Source organism: Leptonychotes weddellii, chromosome 3 (genome assembly GCF_054177405.1).
Source record: "Leptonychotes weddellii isolate Sample4059 chromosome 3, ASM5417740v2, whole genome shotgun sequence".
Taxonomy (NCBI): domain Eukaryota; kingdom Metazoa; phylum Chordata; class Mammalia; order Carnivora; family Phocidae; genus Leptonychotes; species Leptonychotes weddellii.
The window spans coordinates 24,701,198-24,723,352 of NC_138371.1; the positions used below are offsets into that span (position 1 = coordinate 24,701,198).

General features: G+C 37.6%; 1 pseudogene; it reads right to left on the reverse strand.

Moving 5' to 3' along the window:
* Positions 1-3,349: 3,349 nt before the first annotated feature.
* Positions 3,350-3,922, reverse strand: LOC102750202 (large ribosomal subunit protein uL22 pseudogene; annotated as a pseudogene).
* Between the last annotated feature and the right edge of the window lie 18,233 nt (positions 3,923-22,155).

The following is a 22,155-nucleotide window of genomic DNA, read 5'->3' on the forward strand; positions in this document are numbered from 1 at the left end:
ATCTTCTCCCATTCTGTCGGTTGTCTTTTGGTTTTGTTGACTGTTTCCTTTGCTTTGCAAAAGCTTTTTATCTTGATGAAGTCCCAATAGTTCATTTTTGCCCTTGCTTCCCTTGCCTTTGGCGATGTTTCTAGGAAGAAGTTGCTTCTAGCCTGGGAATATTCTTGAAGCATAATTGCCAAACCTATTTTGGATGACAATAGTAAAACTTGTATGATTGATGTATTTTAAAGAAAGTTTCAAAGCACTGAAAGATAAAACATGAAATATGTCATTTGAAAACTCTCCAATTTTAACTCGACAATATTACTCAGTATATTTGCTTTCAGCTCTAAATTCAGACCCCATCTATTATTTAACAATAAAAATAGTTACCAAAAATGCTTTTCAGAATTGGCTATATTTTTATTTCTATTATTAAAATATGCTATTTTTCCATGTTTCCTTATAGAAAAAAATCTAACCAATTCCTTTCCATGCTCACTGTAAACTATATAATTGAAAAAATGTTATTTCCTTCAAGATCTGACAATTCTTTCTCAAACAGAATTCCCTATATTTAAAATATAGTGCTGCTTAGAAGATTTTGTCCTGCTTCAAAGTAAGACAAAAGAATTCTAAATGAAGGCTAATTTGTATTACCATATATCTTCCTTTAAATTTGACTTTATCTTTCTCATTTTTCTAATTATCAATCTAATATTTTCTTTCATTTTCCCTGAGTTTCTTCTTCAGTTTTTAGCATTCCTGCAGTTTCTCTTTTATGTTAATATCTGATTTGTTTCATATGTAACCTCTAAATTAGTAAGTTTTCATATTTTGTCTGTATAGATGCTCTTAAGGATCTGGTAAATGTTCGGGATATTCTCTTCCCTAAATTTTCATTGTGCTGAGGCATACACACAAACATTTGCACATTACTGAGGTGGTTTGACCCCAGTGAAGCAAATATAGAACTCTAGAGACCCCAGCTTAAAATTCCAGCAGTCTATCTCTTATATTTATCATAAATCTTATTTCTGGACATTTAACACTTTGGAAGCCATTTTGAAAGATAATTTTGAAATGTCACTGATATTATTTAGTTAATTCTTGTTAAGTTTCCAACTGGAAAACCTGAAGTATGTGGATTTACTGAGAACCCATTACGTCAGTCATATTTAACCAACTTGTTCCAATGACAGCGTATTTTTTTTGTATTTCTATAGCTTGTTAGTCAACATGTCTCACTTAATTGGCTATCAATTTGAGTACCAACATTTCTCACAAATAATTCTTAATTACCACCTGGAAGATAGACATTTTTCTCTAACTACTTTGAGATACTATGTAAGTGCTCTAGATTTATTATTTTTAAATTTATATTTCTTTCTGAGTTGAGTATTATACAGTTTCCTTTTTTAGATATCATCAGCAATAATAACCAGTTCTTGAGAAGTTCATGTGATTTTATTACTTTGCTTATTATAGCCAATTACAAGCCATCTATTCCACCTTATTTTGTATTATTCAAGTTAAAAATGAATCTAATTTTGCTTTGTTAATTTATCTTCAGTGACAAAAATATACAGTATATAACTATAAAATTATTTTTATTGTTATTGTTACTGTAATATTATTACTACCAGTAACATGTTGAATGCATCATGCCTAATATTACAATAATCTGCAATGCTCATGTGAGCTATCTCATCTTACTTCACAATAATATCATCACTAATGAAAACAGGGCAGCTGAATGTGCAATTGTGCATACTAAAAATATTATTTACCCTGATGTCTGCATTTATTGGCTGTGCCATGATCAAGAACCTTACAAACAGCAGTGAAAAGAAACCATTAAAAGTAGCAACTGAAAAGGGAGAAGCCAGTGATTATATTAATATTCTGCACTTGGAAAACTAATTTGTTTTGGAAAAAATAATTTGTTCTTAAATGATCAAGAAAATTATTATGAGGAAATATTTAATAACAGCAAAGGCATACCCCTTTTATTTTGTGTAGTGATTATCCTTTTTTTTTTTTAATTCTTTAATGGTAGTAGCAGACTGGGTTTTGCTATCTTTATTCCTTAATTAAATAAAAGTCATCACCTTCAATAAAAAACAGTGCAGAAAATTAATATGAATCAACCTTAGGAAGTTTTAGGACTCATTTAAACGAGAATTTAATGTTGCAGGCCTTTAAAGAGATGGCTAAAATTACTCTTAGTTTATGAATTTGGATTTAATCAGGAGTTCAAACAGGTATAGAAAAAGCTAAACATAATAGAGACCATTCAAAAATTACTCAAAACTTAACTGATTTAGGAAAAAGACTATAGAGTATATGTCATGGTGAAGAATTTTGACAGAGGACATTGACCTTGGAATAAGGTAAATTGGCCCATATTTATTATGGTTCGAGGTCTGGTATCTTCCTAGACAGACCATTAATTTAAAACTCCTAAATCAGGACTACTGTCTGATAAACTGTAGTGACCAATAAGCCTTGAGTCTCAACTTGGATGTGGCTGCACTGTTTTGCAGGAGAAGGAAATTGCAGGAAAAGGACATTTTGAAGGTTTGGGGGTGCCTGGGTGGCTCAGTCGGTTAAGCACTTGACTCTTGATTTTGGCTCAGGTCATGATCTCAGGGTCATGAGATCAAGCCCTGCATCAGGTTCCACACTCAGCAGAGAGTCTACTTGTCCCTCTCCCTCCCCCCTGCTTGTACTTCCTCTCTCTTTCTCTCAATCTCTTAAATAAGTAAATAAACAAATAATAAAATCTTTAAAAAAATATAGAGGTTTTGACAAATTGTGAACTATTGATGGCAATCATGATCAAAATGCAAGAATAAGTCATTGCAAAGAGATCATCTCTTCTGGAAAACTATACAAAAAAGTGCAGGAGGTGTGCCTGGGTGACTCAGTTAAGCATCTGACTCTTGATTTCAGCTCAGGTCATGATCTCAGGGTTGTGAGATCGAGCTCTGTGTGGAGCCTGCTTAAGATTCTCTGTCTCCCTCTCCATCTGCCCAACCGTCCCCATGTCTCTCCAAAGGAAAAAAAAAGTGCAGGAGTCCATGATATCACTTTTGAGATACTAAAGAGATTTGGGGTCATGGACTCCAATTTTATGAATGACATCTGGAACTTGATTCCTTTGAGTCCTTGTTCTGGTAGGTTTTTTTTGTTTTTTTGTTTTTTGTTTGTTTTTTGTTTTGTTTTGTTTTTGTTTTTGTTTTTTTTTGGGGTACACCCTCTTCAACCCATCAGTCAGTCAGTTTCTTATCTTTCTTTTACTTTGCATTATGATGTTTGATTATTCTTTTTTTTAATTTTTATTTGCATTTATTCTGTGCAGAATTTACTCCTGGGCCCTAAGTTTTTGTTTCTTTGGTTTCTTCTGGGATATCTTTTTCTTCTGTGCAACCTTCTCTTCTGGTTTAGGAACAATCTGCTCTTTTTCAGTAGGGATCATCTCCATATGGCAGGGAGAGCTCATGTACGGGTTAATCCGACCATGAGCCCTGGACATTCTACACCGCATTTTGGGGGCTTTGTTCACTAGGATGTGCTCAATGACCACAGAATTGACATCTAAACCCTTAAGTTCAGCATTACTTTCTGCATTTTTAAGCATGTGCAGTAAAAATTCAGCACTCTTCTTGGGCCACTGACCCTGTGTCCAGCCCCACTGTTTGGCCTGGGCACACCTACCAACTCCACCATTGTAGTGACGGAATGGCACACACTGCTTCTGTAAAGTGACGCCTTTCAGACACTTGGTGGCTTTTCGGATGTGCATACCTTTGATGGCCTGGGCAGTTCTATGTGTGTTCTTAAAGTGAACACGAAGATTTGAACCTCTTGATTTACATGATTTCATAGGGTTTTCTGGGTCAAGCCAATAGCGAACCATTTTCAGAGGTCACCTCAGGCCACTTTGATGTTTGATTATTCTAATTTATTTTTATTCAAATCTTCCATTATGACTCTGTCTAAGTCTTGCTCCTCTACCCCTACTTTGAACCTAAATTCCTAACTGCATCTTAGTTCTCCTAAATCTGGAGTACTGCCTTCCTTCAACTCAGTCTTTCAGAAATCAAGGTCTGCCTTTGAATGCATTCATAGTGGCTAGACCATGGCCACCTCTCACCAGATGTCCCTGATCCTAACTGTCTGCTTGATTTTGGCTCTTGCCTCCCACTTAACCCCCACCCACTGCCCACCTGTTTTCTGACCTATCATTGTTTTTTTCCCCCGTCTAGGTTTATTGAGATATAAATAACACATAACATTGTGTAAGTTTAAGGTGTACAACACCATGATTTGATACATGTATATATAGTGAAATGATGACCACAATAAGGTTAGTTACCATATCCATCACCTCCCATAGTTATGTTGGGGGTGGTAATTACCAGAACACTTAAGATCTACTCTCTTAGCAACTTTCAAGTATACAACACGGTATTGTTAACTATAGTCACTTCGCTGTACACATCCCTGGAACTTACTCATCTAACAACTGGAAGTTTATACACTTTGATCAACATCTCCCAATTTCCCATCTTCCAGCTCCTGGCAACCACCATTTTATTCCTTATTTCTATGAGTTCAGCTTTTATTAGCGATAGTCAAGACATGGAAACACCCTAAATGTCCACTGGTGGATGAATGGATAAAGCAAATATTACACATATACACAATTGAATATTACTCAGCAGGAAAAAAAGAAGGAGATTCTGCCATTTGTGATAACATAGATGGACCTTGAGGGCATTATGCTGAGTCAAATAAGTCGGGCAGAGGAAGATGATAAATACTGTATGATCTCATTTATATGCGGAATTTATAAAAGCAAAATTTGTCTTTTTTCTTGTGGTCTTTCTCAGTCATCTATCCTTCCCTGAAGAGACTTTCATTCCAACCAGTCCCAAATTGTTCCCAAACCAGTCTGTCACATCAGTTAGAATCTGAGGGCTGCATAAAAGCTGTACAGATCCCAACTACAGCCTGAAATCCAAACAATGCACCAGACAGCAAAATATGGTGGGTAAGGCTCAATAAATTTCTGCTTCATCTCAGATCTCAATCTGGGCATCTCCTTGGGGAACCCTTCTGGCTTTCTCCATTGAGTTAAGCAGCTCTCCTATATATTCTCAGGCTAGTGCTGACTTTGGTCCTAATTCCTTATTATATAATTATGTGATCCACTTGCTTGTTTTCCCACTTTAAACTAAGACCCTCCAGGGAAGACAATGTAGTGTTTATTCACTTTTATTCCCAGTGTCTGGCAATACACCTGACACATATTAAATAGAATAAACAGACCCAATTCTAAACTCTTTTCTTTAATTTTCCTCTCTTCTCCCTTCCTCTTTCTTGGTTCCTGTTGCATACTAACTGTAGGAATCAGGGGAAATTGTTTAATCTCTCTGAGCCTTAGTTAACTTAGTTATAACGTCTACTCCGTGGTGTTTTGCCCTTATAAGGAAATCAACAATAAGGTTGGCGTGCTTAGAATATTGGTTTTCTCAGTAGGCATTTAATAAGTGTAGCTTATTTCCATCATAAAAAATGGTGATAACCTCTCACTGCCCACCCTTGGTAGGAAGGGTAATAATGTCCTGTTTACTAAAATACTGTTTACTTTAAATACATTCTTGCATTTACACCTTGAAACACTCTGAGGCAGGTACTGTAACAATCCCATTTTATTAATAAGGCAATCAAGGCTCTCAGTGGTTAAGTAAAACCCAGGACCTCAGAGTCAGTGATAGGATGAGACATAGAAAATTTCCATCCGGCGACCATACTAATCATGGCACATCTTACCTCATACCCATCTTCATTCTCTCCTTTGTTGCAGCTTCTCTGATATTGGAACCTAAATGCCCAAATACTCCTACATTTGACAGCAGCTCCTATCATAAAAAATGCTAACGAGCCCTTGGTGGAAAATTTTAGAGCTTCAGAACCCCATCTTCATGACTAATGATGCCATTGCTTAATTGACTCATTTTCCTGGGTCCTTAGAATAGTCAGGTTCTATGTGCAGGCATCTTTTTGCTAACAGGCCTGGCAAGGAAGCCGATATGGTGCTACCACATTAACAGAAAACTGGAAAGAACATGAGATTTTAAGGCTTCCACTTTTAAATCTTTATATAGTCAGCTTGACACATAAAAGTTATATTTGGATGTTATACTAATAACACGGTAAGAAAAAATAATTGCATTCTGGAAGATCAATTACTTAAGCCTCAAAGGACCAACTTGTCATGGTGAAAACCACTTATTTCTTTCTCTCCTAGTCATTTTTTTTTATATTCTATAAAATACACTTAGCTCTTAATGGCAATACTTTCACTTCTTTCTATGGTAATTTGTATATATTTCTTAATTTTTTACATGACATTTTTATGAAGGTTGCAGATCTCATTCCCATTTAAGAATAAAGCATTATCATGTGAAAATAAGAAAATGTAAGTGGATTGAAACAAAAACTCAGTTTCTGGGCTCAGCTTCGGGAAGATGAAATACACATACTTTTCCCAATTCCTCCTTTTAAACACGACTAAAAACCCTGGGCGTTTTACACCAAACAAACATAAGAAGACTGAAAGGTGGAGACAAGCCGACACACCATCTTGGAACCTCAGAACCTGGGGAATGACATGCTGGCAAGTGCTTTAGCTTTTCTTTTTTCCTGCCTATCCCAGCCTCGGTACCAGACAAGCGGGCAGCATGGAGCCGCTAAGGGGCTCAGGGGAAACAAACCTCAAGAAAAAGCCTAATCTCACCAGTAAAGAAGCGGGTAAAGGGCAGCCTATCAAGACAGAAAACTGTCACATAATAACCGCTCTACTCTCACAAGCAAAGTAAAAGCAGCAAACGCAGAAGGAAGAGTAGATTTCCCTCCCCCCTCCCAATGGTGTCAGAGAGGATCAAGTGGGAAGACAGCCCCCGGTGGCCCCACCAGGTTTCCACGGTAACCGTGGACTTCCGCCCCTCCTCATTTTTGCTGGCGTGGTGTCAGAGGCGGTGTGGTGGAGAGGCAGAACTTTCTCCAACATTCCGTGGCAACAAGGCCACCCGACTACAGTGACAGTAGAGACAGGGAGGAGAAGCACTAATGAGGTGCCCCTCCCCCTCCCAGCCAGGACAGTTTCAGCAAAAACCTAGTGGAAAACCTGATCTCCCAGCCCCACCCAGTAGCACCAGGAAACCCTTTCTCATTTATATGTGACACCACCAGATGTCAGTGAGGGTCAGCAGAAGAACTGAGATGTCCTTACCTACCTTAAGCTTCTCAGTTTGATGAAATTGCTGCTGAATATCTGTGTGCAACCTCAGGGCTGATCACTACACAGATTCTCAAGGCACATCTTCTCCTAACATATTACTTTCTTTAGGAGAAATCTATCTGGTAATATATCTTAGCCCCTCACAATGATGGAGTTTGGGAATATAGGTGAAATTCGTTGGGGTGAGGTCCAGAGCCCACTACCAAGAAGGAACTCTTGAGACGTCTTTGGTGCAGATAGGTGGTGTATTAAAGTCCGGGGACAGGACCCGTGGGCAGAAAGAGCTGCTGCCCTGGGGTTGTGAAGGGTGGCTGATTCTATACTATGGGGTTGGGGAAGGTAAGGAAAAGGGAGGTTTCAAAAGGATTTTCATATCTTAAAGCAGACTCTCAGGATACCGGAGGCCTTGCGGGTGTCAAGTTTGTTTTTCCCCTTAGCAAGGCATTAACATGAAAATCGTTGGGAACTTCCTGGAGGAACAATACACTCTGCCTGCTTCAAGTATCTGTCTACGGGCTGCAGGTTATAAGGGCATTTAATTGTATTTGCATTCCCTTTTGGAAGCTAGACCATTGATAGAAATGCTTTGTTCTTGTAAATTGCTAAGGTTTTCGTAAACTGAGGGAGACTCGCGTCTTGCAGGATTGTGATCTCTGTAAGCTAATTATTTGTTTTTCCTTTAGGGCAGCCAGGAGCGCCTGAGGAATGTCACGTAGGTCTCATGGAGTGGGGTTTGTGGGGTGTCAGCTTCTGCTTTGTCCTCAGCTTGCCTTCTGTTCCTTCATCAAAAGGAAGAAGGAAAAAAAGGAGAGAGAAGAAGGGAGGGAGGAAGGAAGGAAGGAAGGAAGGAAGGAAGGAAGGAAGGAAGGAAGGAAGGAAAGAAGGAAAGGAAGGAAAAGTACAGAGTTTCTATAGAATATACCAGCCACAGCTCACATTACATACATGTTCTTTAGAGAAACAACAAACAATCCTCAAGTACAGGACTTGATAGCACCATTCATCCTAAATTCACCTGGTAATTAGGATCTTCCTCTGTGGTAGTTGTCCAAGGGAAATTAAACCTGCTGCATCTTATGACAGGAAGTAGTTTTACAACTGGGAGCAAGACACCCACTGAAGAGAGGCTGGGAGGTAGCGAGTGGGGTTAGCTTCCTTGATGATTACATTTCAAAGAGCTCGTTCTTGGGCTCTGGAGAAAGACATTTCTGGGTTGTAAAGCTGGCTGATTTCGTATTTAAACGGACTTATACACATTTCAGAGAGACAGAGAAAGAATTTACAAGTTTTCTAAAGTAGGAAGTTTTTCTAAAGTAGAAAATGGAGATAGCTCTTTGACAGGAAGAATTAAGAGTCTTATTTTTAATTTGTATTTGCTTATATAATAGCCTCTACATTTTTTTCATCTTCAACTTCTCCAGCTTTATTTGCTCTTCCTCCTCAACATACAAACTTGTTTAAGTTCCCTCATCCTAAAAGAAACACACACACACACACAGAGGGAAGCCTTCTTCCTCAGTCTTCCCCTAAACCAGCCGTTCCCTCTTTCATGAAAGATACTTAGTTTAGAACAGCTGTGAAATTTCATAGTATAAAGACATAATAATTACTTTGTAGAGTTGAAATTTTTCTAAAGTCAGGTTTGTAAAGAAAGAACTTACGAACAGTAAAATTCACTCTTTACTGTACCATTATATGGATTTTAGTAAATGCACATAGTTGTGTACTGATGTGGGAAACAAAGGCAAAAAGAAAAGTAAATTTCTTTACTACTTACAGACCATTGACTAGTCCTTGAAACAGGCAGAATGACATTCCTGTAGGAACTTAGCTGCCTCGATGTTGACGCTTTGCTAAGGGCAAAAGGCCATCTTAGCTCAACATTATCCTGACCCCCAGGATCCTGTAAGTCTCCTTTAACATATTAAAAATTCCTTTGGAAACTTCCTTTATCTCTCCCCACCATGATACATGTTGGCAATCATCCTCCAAGCATATGGCCCACTGACATACATCTGAAGGGTCTCATGACTTAGTTTTTTTTAAAAAGATTTTATTTATTTATTTGACAGAGATGAGGGCAAGAGCAAGAGAGCACAAGCAGGGGGAGCAACAGAGGGAGAGGGAGAAGCAGGCTCCCCGCTGAGCAGGGAGCCTGATGCAGGGCTCTACCCAAACCAAAGGCAGACGCTTAACCAACTTAGTCACCCAGGCACCCCATGACTGAGTTTTATTAGATAGTAATAAATGACCTTTTCCTAACAACAGCTAGCCCCCTCAAGGTCTTGGAAACTTTGCTTCCAAAATTCCTTAGAGACTTATGCTATCCCTAACTCCTCCCAATTTATGAAGTATATAATCAGTCACCTGTCACAACCCCAGTGTAGCTCTTTCTGCCCATGGGTCCTGTCCCGTGCTATAATAAAACCACCTTTTTGCACCAAAGACATGAATTCTTTCTTGGCTGTCAACTCCGAACCCCAACATTTTTTACATCATCACCATCACCAAAATCAAGATATAAAACACTTTCATTACTGTGAAAAGTTCCCTCTTTCCCCTTTTTAGTCAAGCCCTTTAATTTAAGCAACAGTGTTTCCTGCCTCTCTCCCAGTGATTTAAGGTTTTTACTCCATAAGAGAGAAAAGAGGGGAAGGATGGGCTAGTGCCTCCCCAGTCCCCCTCAGTCCTCCTGCCCCGTCCCAGCCTTATTTGTTAGCACCTGGTGGACTATGTACAATGGTCCCTAAGTGAGGGAGATTTCCTCCTCTTGTCTGGGCCACTCAGAGGTCCTACTCTATTCTGGTAATGTAGCCCACACTTGGCCTTTAGCCACATGTTAACTCTATATGCTTTTTGCTTCTCCACTAGTATGCCTGCTGGAATCTCTTTCTCCATGCTCTGCCACAAAGCAGAGAATTTGCTTAGCTCCTTGGTCAGCCATTCCAGACACCCCACCTTAGCATCAGCTTTAAATATTCTGTTCACACATCCATCCATCTAGACATCACCTAAGCATTTGTAAGTGTTTATTATATGTCGAACATTCTAGACTACAAAGACACAGCTGTAAAATATAGACATCTTTCCAGTTCTCATGAAGCTGGTAGTCTTGTTGTTGGAGAGAAATTAAGAAGTTAATTTCTGGTAGCAATAGGTGCATTGAAGAAAGTGAACCAGAATAATAATCGATACTGTAGAGAGTGAAAGAGGAACATGTATGTGTGTTTCCATAAAATATGGTGGTTAGAATAGGTCTACCAAAGTTTCATTTGTTGTTTTGTAGGTATTTTAGGCATCCTTTTGCTTAACAGCAATTTATCGTGTTTTCTGAACAGGCTACAAACTTTTTTTATTTGCAGGTTCTTATCTTCTTTTTATTCTATAATTCCTTGGTAGGCAATTCCTTCTGTAATGTGTTTTTTAAATACAGTTTCATGTAACAAATATTATCTGACTTAATGATATTTTTAAGTGATAATTTTATTTATTAAAGTGGACAATTTTGTAACAATTAAGAGAACACCTTAATAAAAATTGCTTTTTTATGCACAACTATAATCTCAATCATCTTCTTAAAATATTTCTATTCACACAATTAGAATAGGAGGCAACTATGGAGGAATAAAAATTAGAAAATAGCTTTGGGGCTCTTATGGGATTTTGATTTATTAGTTTTTTTTTCATTTTGAGGTAAATGATCTACTGGACATGTGGTGTGTTAAATCTCTGCCAGATGTCTCATATTGCTCCTGTGGCAGTGGAATTTTGATATAATTATTGATATAAATCAGATCATGTCACTCTTCTAAATACTCCAATCTCTTCCTGCCCAACTCAGAATCAAACTTACTGTGCCTTGTATTATTTGGTGTGGGCCATAATGAGGAACTGGAATTACAGGTCTTCTTTGATTTATGATAGGGTTATGTTCCAATAAACCCACTGTAAATTGAAAATAACATAAGTTGAAATTGTGTTGCCAAATGTGGCATTGATCAAAATGGCTTCAGCTAAGGCAACTGAAGGATTAAAGAAAAGAGAAGGTGAATGGTCTTTTCTTAAAAAGTCTAAAATCTTAGTTGCTTCACTTTTATCAAAAGGTAAATTTGAAACCTTTACCTGTAACACCAAATAAACCCATTGTCATGTTTTAAAAGATAGCCAGCTTTGACCCTCTTCCAAGAACAATTATTTGAAGTGTTAGAATTGTATAATTGAAACTCAGTAACTTTAAAGATAATATGAGTGTGTCAAAATTTTAACAGAGCAATGTATAGGTCTACCATATATCCCCTAAAGAAGAACATAGCTAAGGTATAATAAGAATGTCAGCCTACAGTTGGGCAAAATCATCTAACACAAAGTCTATTTGGTAATCAAGTGTTGATATCTCATGTAGGTTATTGAATACTGTACTGAAAATGAAAAAAAAAAATGGTTGCATGGGTAGGAATGGTTGTGAGTGTGTTGGTTGCTTACCCTGTAATCATGTGACTGACTGGGAGTCATGGCTCACTGCCACTGTCCAGCATCACAAGAGATCACATTGCATATCACCAGCCTGGGAAAAGATGAAAATCCAAAATTCGAAGTATCGTTTCTGCAGAGTGTGTATCACGTTCACACCATTATATAGTCAAAAAATCGTAAGTCAAACTATCTTAAGTTGGGGACCATCTGTATTTTATTTGGGATTTTACTTATAAAGTATAAATATAATGCTGTTTATATGGTGCTCTTTCAAATTTCGTTTATTTGATATCTCATAAAACTCAAGGTTCTACAGTCTGAAAGCTGTTGGTAGCTTTCATGGATATAGTCTGACCTATAACTTTGCCTTAAAAAAATCTGAGAGTGAACTAGCATTCAACTTTCTAAATAATATTACTACATATGTCTTACCTTGGAAACACAGCTTCTTCTGACCTGGATTTCCGTGAAAATTAAGATTTTCCCTGCATCTTGGCACTTTAGAAAAAAAATCAGATCAGATCCAATTTGGGAAGATAATTTAAACTCCATTGAGAATCTAAATGAAGTTGCTTCCATCTCTAGAATTCTTTCAAAAATGTTACCTGATCAAGCTGACTAAAATAAATAAGTAGATTAGATTAGACAAATAAGCCTCACACATAAGTAATTTTATTCCTCTTTCTTCTTTCTTACAAAAGAAAATGCATAAGCTAGCTTATTATTGTCCCCCTCCTCTCTTTTAAACAGGACATATTATAGAGATTCTGGTGAGTGAGGGAAAAAAAAAGTTCTATACATTTTGAACTACATTTTTTTTTTCTCACCATCAAGCAGGAATGGTAAACTTGCAATTTTAAAAGAAAATCATAAAAATGCAACCTCTAAAATTCCTGGAGCATGTCTATGTGACTGCCAGGACCATGTCTGCTCACCTCCCACATACTTCCATCAGAGACAAATTGAAGAGACAACACAGAGCTTCCTCAGAGAGGTTCCATGATCCCACCAGGGAAAGAATACATCCTCCTTGCTCTGTCTTGTAGTTGAGACTACTGTCCCATATGTTCACCATCCAGGTCTAAAACTTTACTGACATTTACACTTGTATTTTTTATAGGGGTCAAACTGCCATTTATGGAAATATGAATGAGGGCAGTTTTTGAATTGTGTTGCCAAATGTGGCATTGATCAAAATGGCTTCAGCTAAGGCAACTGAAGGATTAAAGAAAAGAGAAGGTGAATGGTCTTTTCTTAAAAAGTCTAAAGTCTTAGTTGCTTCACTTTTATCAAAAGGTAAATTTGAAACCTTTACCTGTAACACCAAATAAACCCATTGTCATGTTTTAAAAGATAGCCAGCTTTGACCCTCTTCCAAGAACAATTATTTGAAGTGTTAGAATTGTATAATTGAAACTCAGTAACTTTAAAGATAATATGAGTGTGTCAAAATTTTAACAGAGCAATGTATAGGTCTACCATATATCCCCTAAAGAAGAACATAGCTAAGGTATTATAAGAATGTCAAAAAGCGAGAAGGAAAGATGAAAGCCAAGAGACTTGTAGCTAGTGAATCAGTGTTCAATTTATAATCACACAATATAAGCCACCTTCCGCCTTCCTTAGAACAGAAAGCCTTTCCAGTAAAGTGTAGTACATGTTCTGCATAGCTATCATCACAATGTCATTTATCTTACTTGTATAGTCTTGAACAATGCAAAAACAGGTACCTGTATATAACTCTAGGCAATGTACAATAATGAGCAAGTTTCTAATTTCCATGATTTTTGCTTTCATGTTCAAGAACTTGACAGTCAAAATCAGTTATTTAAAATGTGAATTTTTTATTATCTTGGCAAGACTGATGCTTCAGCATATGGGCTGTTTCATATAACTTTGGTATAGTCTCCATGGTATATTGTACAGGTAAGTTTTTAATGTACTAATATGCAGAGATTCAGAATATACTGTTAAATGAGAAAAAATAAGTTGCAAAACATTGTATATGTAGGAAAAGGGATGATTATGAATCTGTAGTTTTGTTTAGTAATAGCATGTAGAAATGCCAGAGGATATATGAAGAACTAATAAATAAAATTATAGATATATAGGGTTAAAGACATACAGGTGACAGGAACAGGGAGATTGAGACTTCTTGAAGTATGCCTTTATACATAATTTTGATTTTTAAAACATATGAGTACTAGTGATTTAAAGGTTAAAGTATATTTCAAAATGGTTACTCAATACTCTTTGGTATTTTAGACCCAGTTCTACTGTGGGGGCAGGGGGTGGTTTCCCCACACACCACCAAGCAATTCTTGGACACCAGAGGGGTGTCCTACAATTCAACTCAGTTCTGACACTATCTACCCAGAGATAGCATCAGATTCCACAGGTGAAGTGTTTAGTCCTGCAGGACTGCCCTCACACATTTCAGATGCCAGTCATAAGCCTAGCTTGTTACCTGTACTTCTGACCAACTGGCTATAAATTAGAGGTTCCCACCAGTCCTCCTTGGGTTCCATTAATTTGCTAGAGCAGCTCCCAGAACTCAGAGAAACATTTCACGTACTAGGCTGCCAGTTTATTATCAAAAGATATAAAGCAGCCAGCTGGAAGCTCTTCATAGGGCAAGGTACAAAGGAAGGAGCAGAGCTTCCATGCCCTCTCTGAAGTACACCACTCTCCCCAAATCTCCACAAGCTCACCAATCCAGAAGCTCTTCAAACCATCTCCTTTTGGATTTTTATGGAGGCTTCATTAAATAGGTAGGATTGATGCAATCATTGGCCATTGGAAATTTATTTTGACCTCCAGCCCCTCTCCCCTACCTGAAAGCTAGAGGCAGGACTGACAGTTCCAATCTCCAATCTCATGGTTGACTCCCCTGATAACAAGCCCCCATCCTTTTTTTTTTAAATGCTTATTTATTTACTTTTTTTATGCTCATTCATTTTTTTAAATTATTATGTTCAGTTAGCCAACATAGAGTACATCATTAGTTTTTGATGTAGTGTTCGATGATTCATTAGCTGCATATAACACCCAGTGCTCATCACAACATATGCCCTCCTTAATACCCATCACCCTGTTACCCCCCTTCCCCCCTCCCCTCTAAAGCCCTCAGATTGTTTCCCCCGGGTCCATAGTCTCTCATGGTTCCTCTCCCTCTCTGATTTCTCCCCCTTCAGTTTTTCCTCCCTTCCCCTATGGTCCTCCATGCTATTCCTTATGTTCCACATATGAGTGAAACTACATGATAATTGTCTTTCTCTGCTTGACTTATTTCACTTAACAAGCCCTCATCCTTAAATGTAGTTGAAAAGTCACCTCCTTAATACAACTAAAGATACTTTTATAGTTCTCATCACTTAGGAAATTAAAAGGGATTTATGAGCTCTATGCCAGAACCAGGGAAGAATACCAAATATATATTCCTTATTATAAATCACAGTATCACAGATACTTATTAAAAGTGTGACCCATCTCAAGCAAAAGATGAAACACCCATCTATCATTATTAATGCTAAGTCCTTTTTGATAGTTATATCATCAAGAATTAAAAAGAGAAGAAAAGCACTAATTATCTCTATAAATTTTGTCTTATAAATTCTTCTTTACTTTACTTTACTTATAAATACTTCTTTAGTTTTACTAGTTTACCATTATCAACACTGGACTGATTTGCCAAAAAATAAACAAACAAACAAAAAACACCACTAAATGCTTTTGTACTATATATTTTGACATATATATATACATATCTATATATTTCTTAAGAAAGAGAATTCCTTTTTCAAGATGAATTAGATATCTGCATAGGGATACCAACTCCATGCTATTTATTATGGTTGCATTTACAGCCTAGATAGAGATTGGTTTACTTATGGTGAATTTAATTCATCTAGCAAATATTTCTAGGGCCCCTACTATATGGCAATGAATACAACCCTATAGATATTCCTACCCTGTGTAGATAACGTTCTATGTGTCTGAGAAGGATAGGGAGACAGACCATGAATGAGAAATATACCTTGATAAATTTTATTATTATTAAATCCTATAAGAAAAATTTTTAAAAATAGAGCTATGTAAGAAGGATCCAGAGTACCACAGAGAAGGTTAGGGTTTAATTTTAAATAAAATAGTCAGGGTGTACCTAATTAGGAAGGTAGCATTTGAACAAAGACATAAAGGATATGTATTAACCATGTAGCTATCTGAGGGAAAGTATTCTAGGGAGATGAAGTAGCTAAGGCAAAGGACCAAAAGCAGCATCATGCCTAAACTACTTCAAGAATAGCAAGAAATCTACTGTAGAATAAAACAGAGGCAGTCAGGCCCAAGAAATAAAATGGACTAGAACATATATGTCATGTAGGCTTGGTTTTTATTCTTGGTGACAATGGAAACCACTGTAGAGTTCTGAGCAAAAGAATTACATGATTTAACTTATGGTTAAAGTAATTAATTATTAGGGGCAAAAGTAGAAGCATAAAGAACATATATTCAGGAGGTTATTGAAGTAATCCAGAATAGAGATGTAGTGACTTGGGCCAGAATGGTAGGTGGAGGTGGTGGGAAATGTTCAGATTCTGGATTATTATCAAGGTGATTTGCTGACAGATTTGCTATGGGAGAGAAAGAATTCAAACCTGAGTTCATACCTTTGGCTTCAGTAACACAAAGAATGAAGTTTCCTTCAACCAAGACTGGAAAGCATTGTACAAGAGAGTCACAGGCACACATCAGTGGGAACACAAGGGAAGAAAAATCCTAAGGTTCACTAGGAAACGCTTCCAAGAGAAGTAGAAGAATGAAGAACAGAATAAAGTAGTTCTCCAGCTACCTTTTATGATACTGTGATCAGTCATATGTGATTACCTCCTTGCTTCCTCTCTACTCACCAAATCTCTTGGAAAACAATGACTTCTGCTATTATTTGTTTTGGAAACTGAGATTCTAAACACAGCTTTGTCCCAAACATGAATCAGACCTGTTCCACTGTTCTGCTAACCTAAAGGTAACAACTATAATGTAACCCTGTGATATAGTTAACCCTCTAATGTCTATAATAAAGATAATAATCAAAAGGAAATGAATGGCCCTAGTAACTTTTTAATTGAGCTTATAGTAAAATGTGGAAGTTTGTGAAGCAGATTTACTTCTCTAGTTATTTTTCAAAATTAATGTCTAAGGAACTTGATTTCATGTAACTAAATTAACCATTGTTTGGGATGGTGAACTGCATTAACTCTGAGTAGATCTGAAATAGCCATGAGGTCTATAATTGTAAAAGTTAAGAATGGGATATCTCTAATAACAAAAGTATTCAGGTATATGAGACAGAGGTAATCTTATCGTGGGGGAAATGCCCAATTGTAAAAACAGTCTTTTTATTTTGCTGTTCTTATTTTGGTGAAAATGTGTGTCTTAGTTGTGGATCTGTGATCTGTGTAAGAGAATGATGATACAATTTTATTTAAGCATAGCAATATAATAATATTGAAAAGGCATTTAAGATTTCTCCCACTGAAGGCAGTTTATTGATTTTTTAAAAAATATATTAACATGTCCAGGAAATGTCACCTGGGTGTCCCCTGTGGTATACTAGAGTTCAGGACCCATGGTACAACATTAACGTGGGTTAAAGAATAGGCTTTTTCAGAACAAAGTAAACTCCTAAGACTAGTGTCAGCCATCAGAGCAGAGAAGGCATAGCTTCCCCGCTTCCCCATCATCCCACAGGGACACATGTCAAAGATGGGCCCCTGCTAGAGCCACATCTCAGTTGGAGGGAATGCCTCCAACCTGTGGGTCTCCATCTCTAAAGGCCATGTCTCTAAAGGCACCCATGGGAAAGTAGCCTTGTCAGTGAGCGAATGTACATACTGCTTGGTGCCACAGTCTAGCTTTGGGGCACTAAGCTTTAACAGGAGGAACCTTGGAACCTAGATATCCAGCTCCTGGAGACATGGAGGCCTGCCAGAGTCCCAGGTCTCTGATATTGGTTCTAGTCCCTCCTGATTCATTGTTCAGGCAGTGCAGAGTCATCTCCCAGGGTCAATTTTAGACAGCTTGGCTTGATGTAGCACATAAACTTCCCGGGTGTGTCCCTATATAAGCAAAGTAAAATATTTTGTTTTACTAAATGCAAGATATTTCTATACATTTCTGGGACAGTGATATTGAAATAGTTTCAGGCTGACAGTACAACTTTAATTTTATTCATGACTGAGTCTATGACATTTCATATAAACTTCTGAGACAAATGTAAGCGTCTTGAGTGTGGGAGGGACTTCGCTTATCAAAAATTTTTATGGTATTGCTCATTCCAGTGATAATAAACAGCTTTACAACTGCGCTGGGTGTAAACTCTTTATAATTTCCCCTGTGGCTCTGAGAACTTTGTTTTAACTCTTGTCAGTGTAGAAATCATTTCATCAATAATTAAAACAATACCCCTGCTCCCATGAGCTAGCTGAAAGAATAAAAACCAGGCCCCATTACAATGTTTTATTAGCTAGGTTTTAAACCAGGCTTTGTCCTATTTGTTCCTTCATTAGCAGCCTGGGAACAATTGCATGGAGTATTTTAGGAAGTCTTAAAATGCCACCTAATATTTATTGCTTATTTGTAATTACAAAATTCCTCTATCATATTATATAGATGTTGGGAAGTTTGTGCTCAAGACAAATACCACTACTCTCAATTCTAATAACTACTAAAAACTGAGAGAAATATTTCTTTTATTTCCTAAAATTGTGAAGTTCTCCTATATACAAAACATCTGAAGGGAAGAATCCAGAACAGTGTTAATGAAGGGAGCCAACAATAAGAAAACCCATGCAGAAACTACCCATCCACCCTTTAATCTGCTAGCACTTGGAACCAATTCCAGGGATTCGAAAACTCTACAAACCTATGTAGAATATATAGCAAGGAGTGGACCATGGCAGCCATGAAAGTGCATTGCTCCCATTGAGTGCTGGCACCCCTCGGCAACTACCATCCCGTTTTCTCTGAGGTTGTGCTTTCTGCACGCTGCCTCCAGCCAATGACTGAACATAGCAAGTGGTTTTTGTTTTTCTTTTTTTTCATTATTTTCTTTATATTTAGTATCTTTTTTTCTCCCGTGTTATTTTTTTCAAATTTTTATTTAAATTCTGGTTAGTTGGGGCGCCTGGGTGGCTCAGTCATTAAGCATCTGCCTTCAGCTCAGGTCATGATCCCAGGGTCCTGGGATCGAGCCCCGCATCGGGCTCCCTGCTCCGCGGGAAGCCTGCTTCTCCCTCTCCCACTCCCCCTGCTTGTGTTCCCTCTCTCGCTGTGTCTCTCTCTGTCAAATAAATAAATAAAATCTTTTAAAAAAATAAAATAAAATAAATTCTGGTTAGTTAACATACAGTGTAATATTGGTTTCAGGAGTAGAATTTCATGATTCATCACTTATATATAACACCCAGTGCTCATACAGGTGTGCTCCTTAATGCCCATCAGCCCATCTCCCACCCTCCTCCCCTCCATCAACCCCCATTTTGTTCTCTATCATTAAGAGTCTCTCATGGTTTGTTTCCCTCTCTTTTTCTATTTCCCCCTTCCCATATGTTCATCTGTTTTGTTTCTTAAAGTCCACATATGAGTGAAATCATAGAACATAGCAAGTGTTAATTCAGGTTTGTTCCCTTGAACCTTAGGACTTCTCAGATGGATAACTTTGGCTCAAGGATACTCCATCAATCTGACATAAAACTCCTTACAACGGTTTCTTACCAATTCTCTTTTCTCCTTCACAGATATCAGACCTGCACTATGATCTGAAGTTTCTCCCTGCCTACTCCTGTTCCTCTCCTCCATCTCTCATATTCCCCAACACGTCTTTCATGTTTCCTCAACAAATCTCTTGCACCTTGTACAGTACACACTAGACAGCTAGTTTGTGCCAGCATATCCAAATGCCCCCGTTAATTACTCTCTTGAAAATGTAGAGCTCCTGTCCTCCCTTTGTATTCCCATCAAGAAGAATGTGCAGCAGAACGTGTTGTTTAGTGTTCAAGGTCAGGGGTTCTGAGGGCGGCCAGCCCAGAGCATCCCTTGTAAGGAAGAGTGTTCAGGTGGCAGGCCTTGATCTCCTTGGAAATGCTGGCCATGAAAGGGAGGGGAAGGCCACTGATTATTGCTAGGGTAAGTTACTATGAGATAAAACCTTCTGCATGTAGATCCCAGCAGTGGATGCTTTGTCCAGTTGGCTGCTCCTGGACTTTGTGTACATAAGTTCCCCCAATAAACTTACGTCTCGACTGCTGTCTCTGGGTCTTTTTTATGTCTCACTGGATCATCACCCACCCTAGGTTTAGAGTCTTTTGGGGTGCGGCTACACACACCTTTAATTCCATCTTGGTATATGCTTTTTGGAGGATCCAGTGTAATGCATGCTTCCTCCTTCATTGTCACGTTACACTAGTCCTCTCATTTACTCTGTTCCACCATGGACAGTGATAGTCACTGATTTCTTAAAACGTGATAAACTGTTTCTACCTCAGAGCCTTTGCACAGGCTATCCTGGTACACAGGATAAACAAATATACATATAAATACACATAAATAAATATAACCTTTAAATATTGTGCTTTGTGTAGATTTAAAAAATTGTTTTCCCAACTAAATTCTGACAGTAAATTTCACTCATAGATGTTGAGTCATTAAAGTCTTTTTGGTATCTTTACCTTGTGGTAGTTTTATGGAATAGCTAAGGCTGTATGAAGACTACAGTGTATTGAAATGTATTGCTTCTGACAAATTGCTTATAACAACTACAATATTTTGAGGTGCTTCTCATAATGATTACTCATAGATAGGGAAATACAGTTGACCCTTGAATGGCACAGGTTTGAACTATGTGTGTCCACTTATATGCAGATTTTTTAACTGTACAGTACTATAAAATCATTTTCTTTTCCTTATGATCTTCTTAATAACATTTTCTTTTCTTTAGCTTTCTTATTATATGAATATAGTATATAATACACATATGAAATATGTGTTAATCAACTATTTATGTTATTTGTAAGGCTTTTGATCAACTGTAGGCTATTAGTAGTTAAGTTTTGGGGGAGTCAAAAGTTATATGTGGATTTTTGACTGTGCAGGGGTCAGCACTTCCAACCTCCATGTTGTTCCAAGATCAATTGTATTGCAATAGTATGGAGGGAGGAGAAAAAAAAAAAACAACAATTTTTCAGTGAATGTCTTAATTTACTAAAGCAGTGTTTCTCAGATTCTAATATGTGGACAACTACTGGATATCTTCTTCCCTATGTTACCCACTTGGCTGACTCTTCTTCAGGATGAAGCTCAGGAAACACCTTCTCCCAGAAAACTTCACTGTCTTTCTTTCTACTCATTTGGATGAGAGGCACCTCTAATGTGGTCCTACAGAACTTGATATCTCACAGCACTTATCCCATGAAATTTATCCCTAAGCCTGCAAATTGCCTGGTTATGTATTGCCCTCTTATAAGCAAAACTTCAAAAAGCAGAAGTTTAACCTTAGTCCTAGTATCCTCCAACACTATCATAGTACTTGCCACAGTGTAAAGCTCAGTAAATGTCATCAAAGAATAAAGATTTTGCCTAAAATCCAGAGTTGATAAATTAAATGACCAGATAAGAAGTATAATTCTGCATGGGTTATTAAAAGAGATTCAGAATACCTCATTTCTCCTTTTATGAAGCATATGTCTGTATCTGAGTAGAAATTTCTGGAAGAGAATGTATCTAGAGAGTGTATCTGGTTGACTAGATATCTAGTTGCTCTGCAGGGCTCTCACACTATAAAACAATTAAATCCTGTATAAAATACGCCTTCCACTGTAGTGCTGAGATCATAGGGCCATCACACTAACAAAAATCATGGGCATGGGTGTTGGTAGTTGTGGCGGGTGGTGATGATCGGGGAAGAGGAAATAATAAGCAAACCATAAGTAAGGTTGTCATGGGAGCAAATGCCAATGTCGGCATTTCAAGCACTCCAGGTATTAAATGTGGGATTAACATCTAGGTGGTGAGCTCAATCTGAAACTCCCAAATTAACCTGGGACCAGGGAAAGAGTTAGTGTACTCATAGATCCATGATGCCTCCAAATACAGCAGAAAATATCTCCTCATTAGACTTCCATGATTTCCACAGTTTAAAGTTAGCTGAATATGAATCTGAAGATCCTAAATCCACAACGAAACAAGACAGCATAGAGCACAAGTAGACAACAATAGTAATAGCATGTTTTCAAAACAGGTTTAGATTATTCTTAAGGACTTGAATAACTAGAACCATATTATAAAATAAATATGTACAAAACTTCTAAAATAATAAAAGATGACCAGCA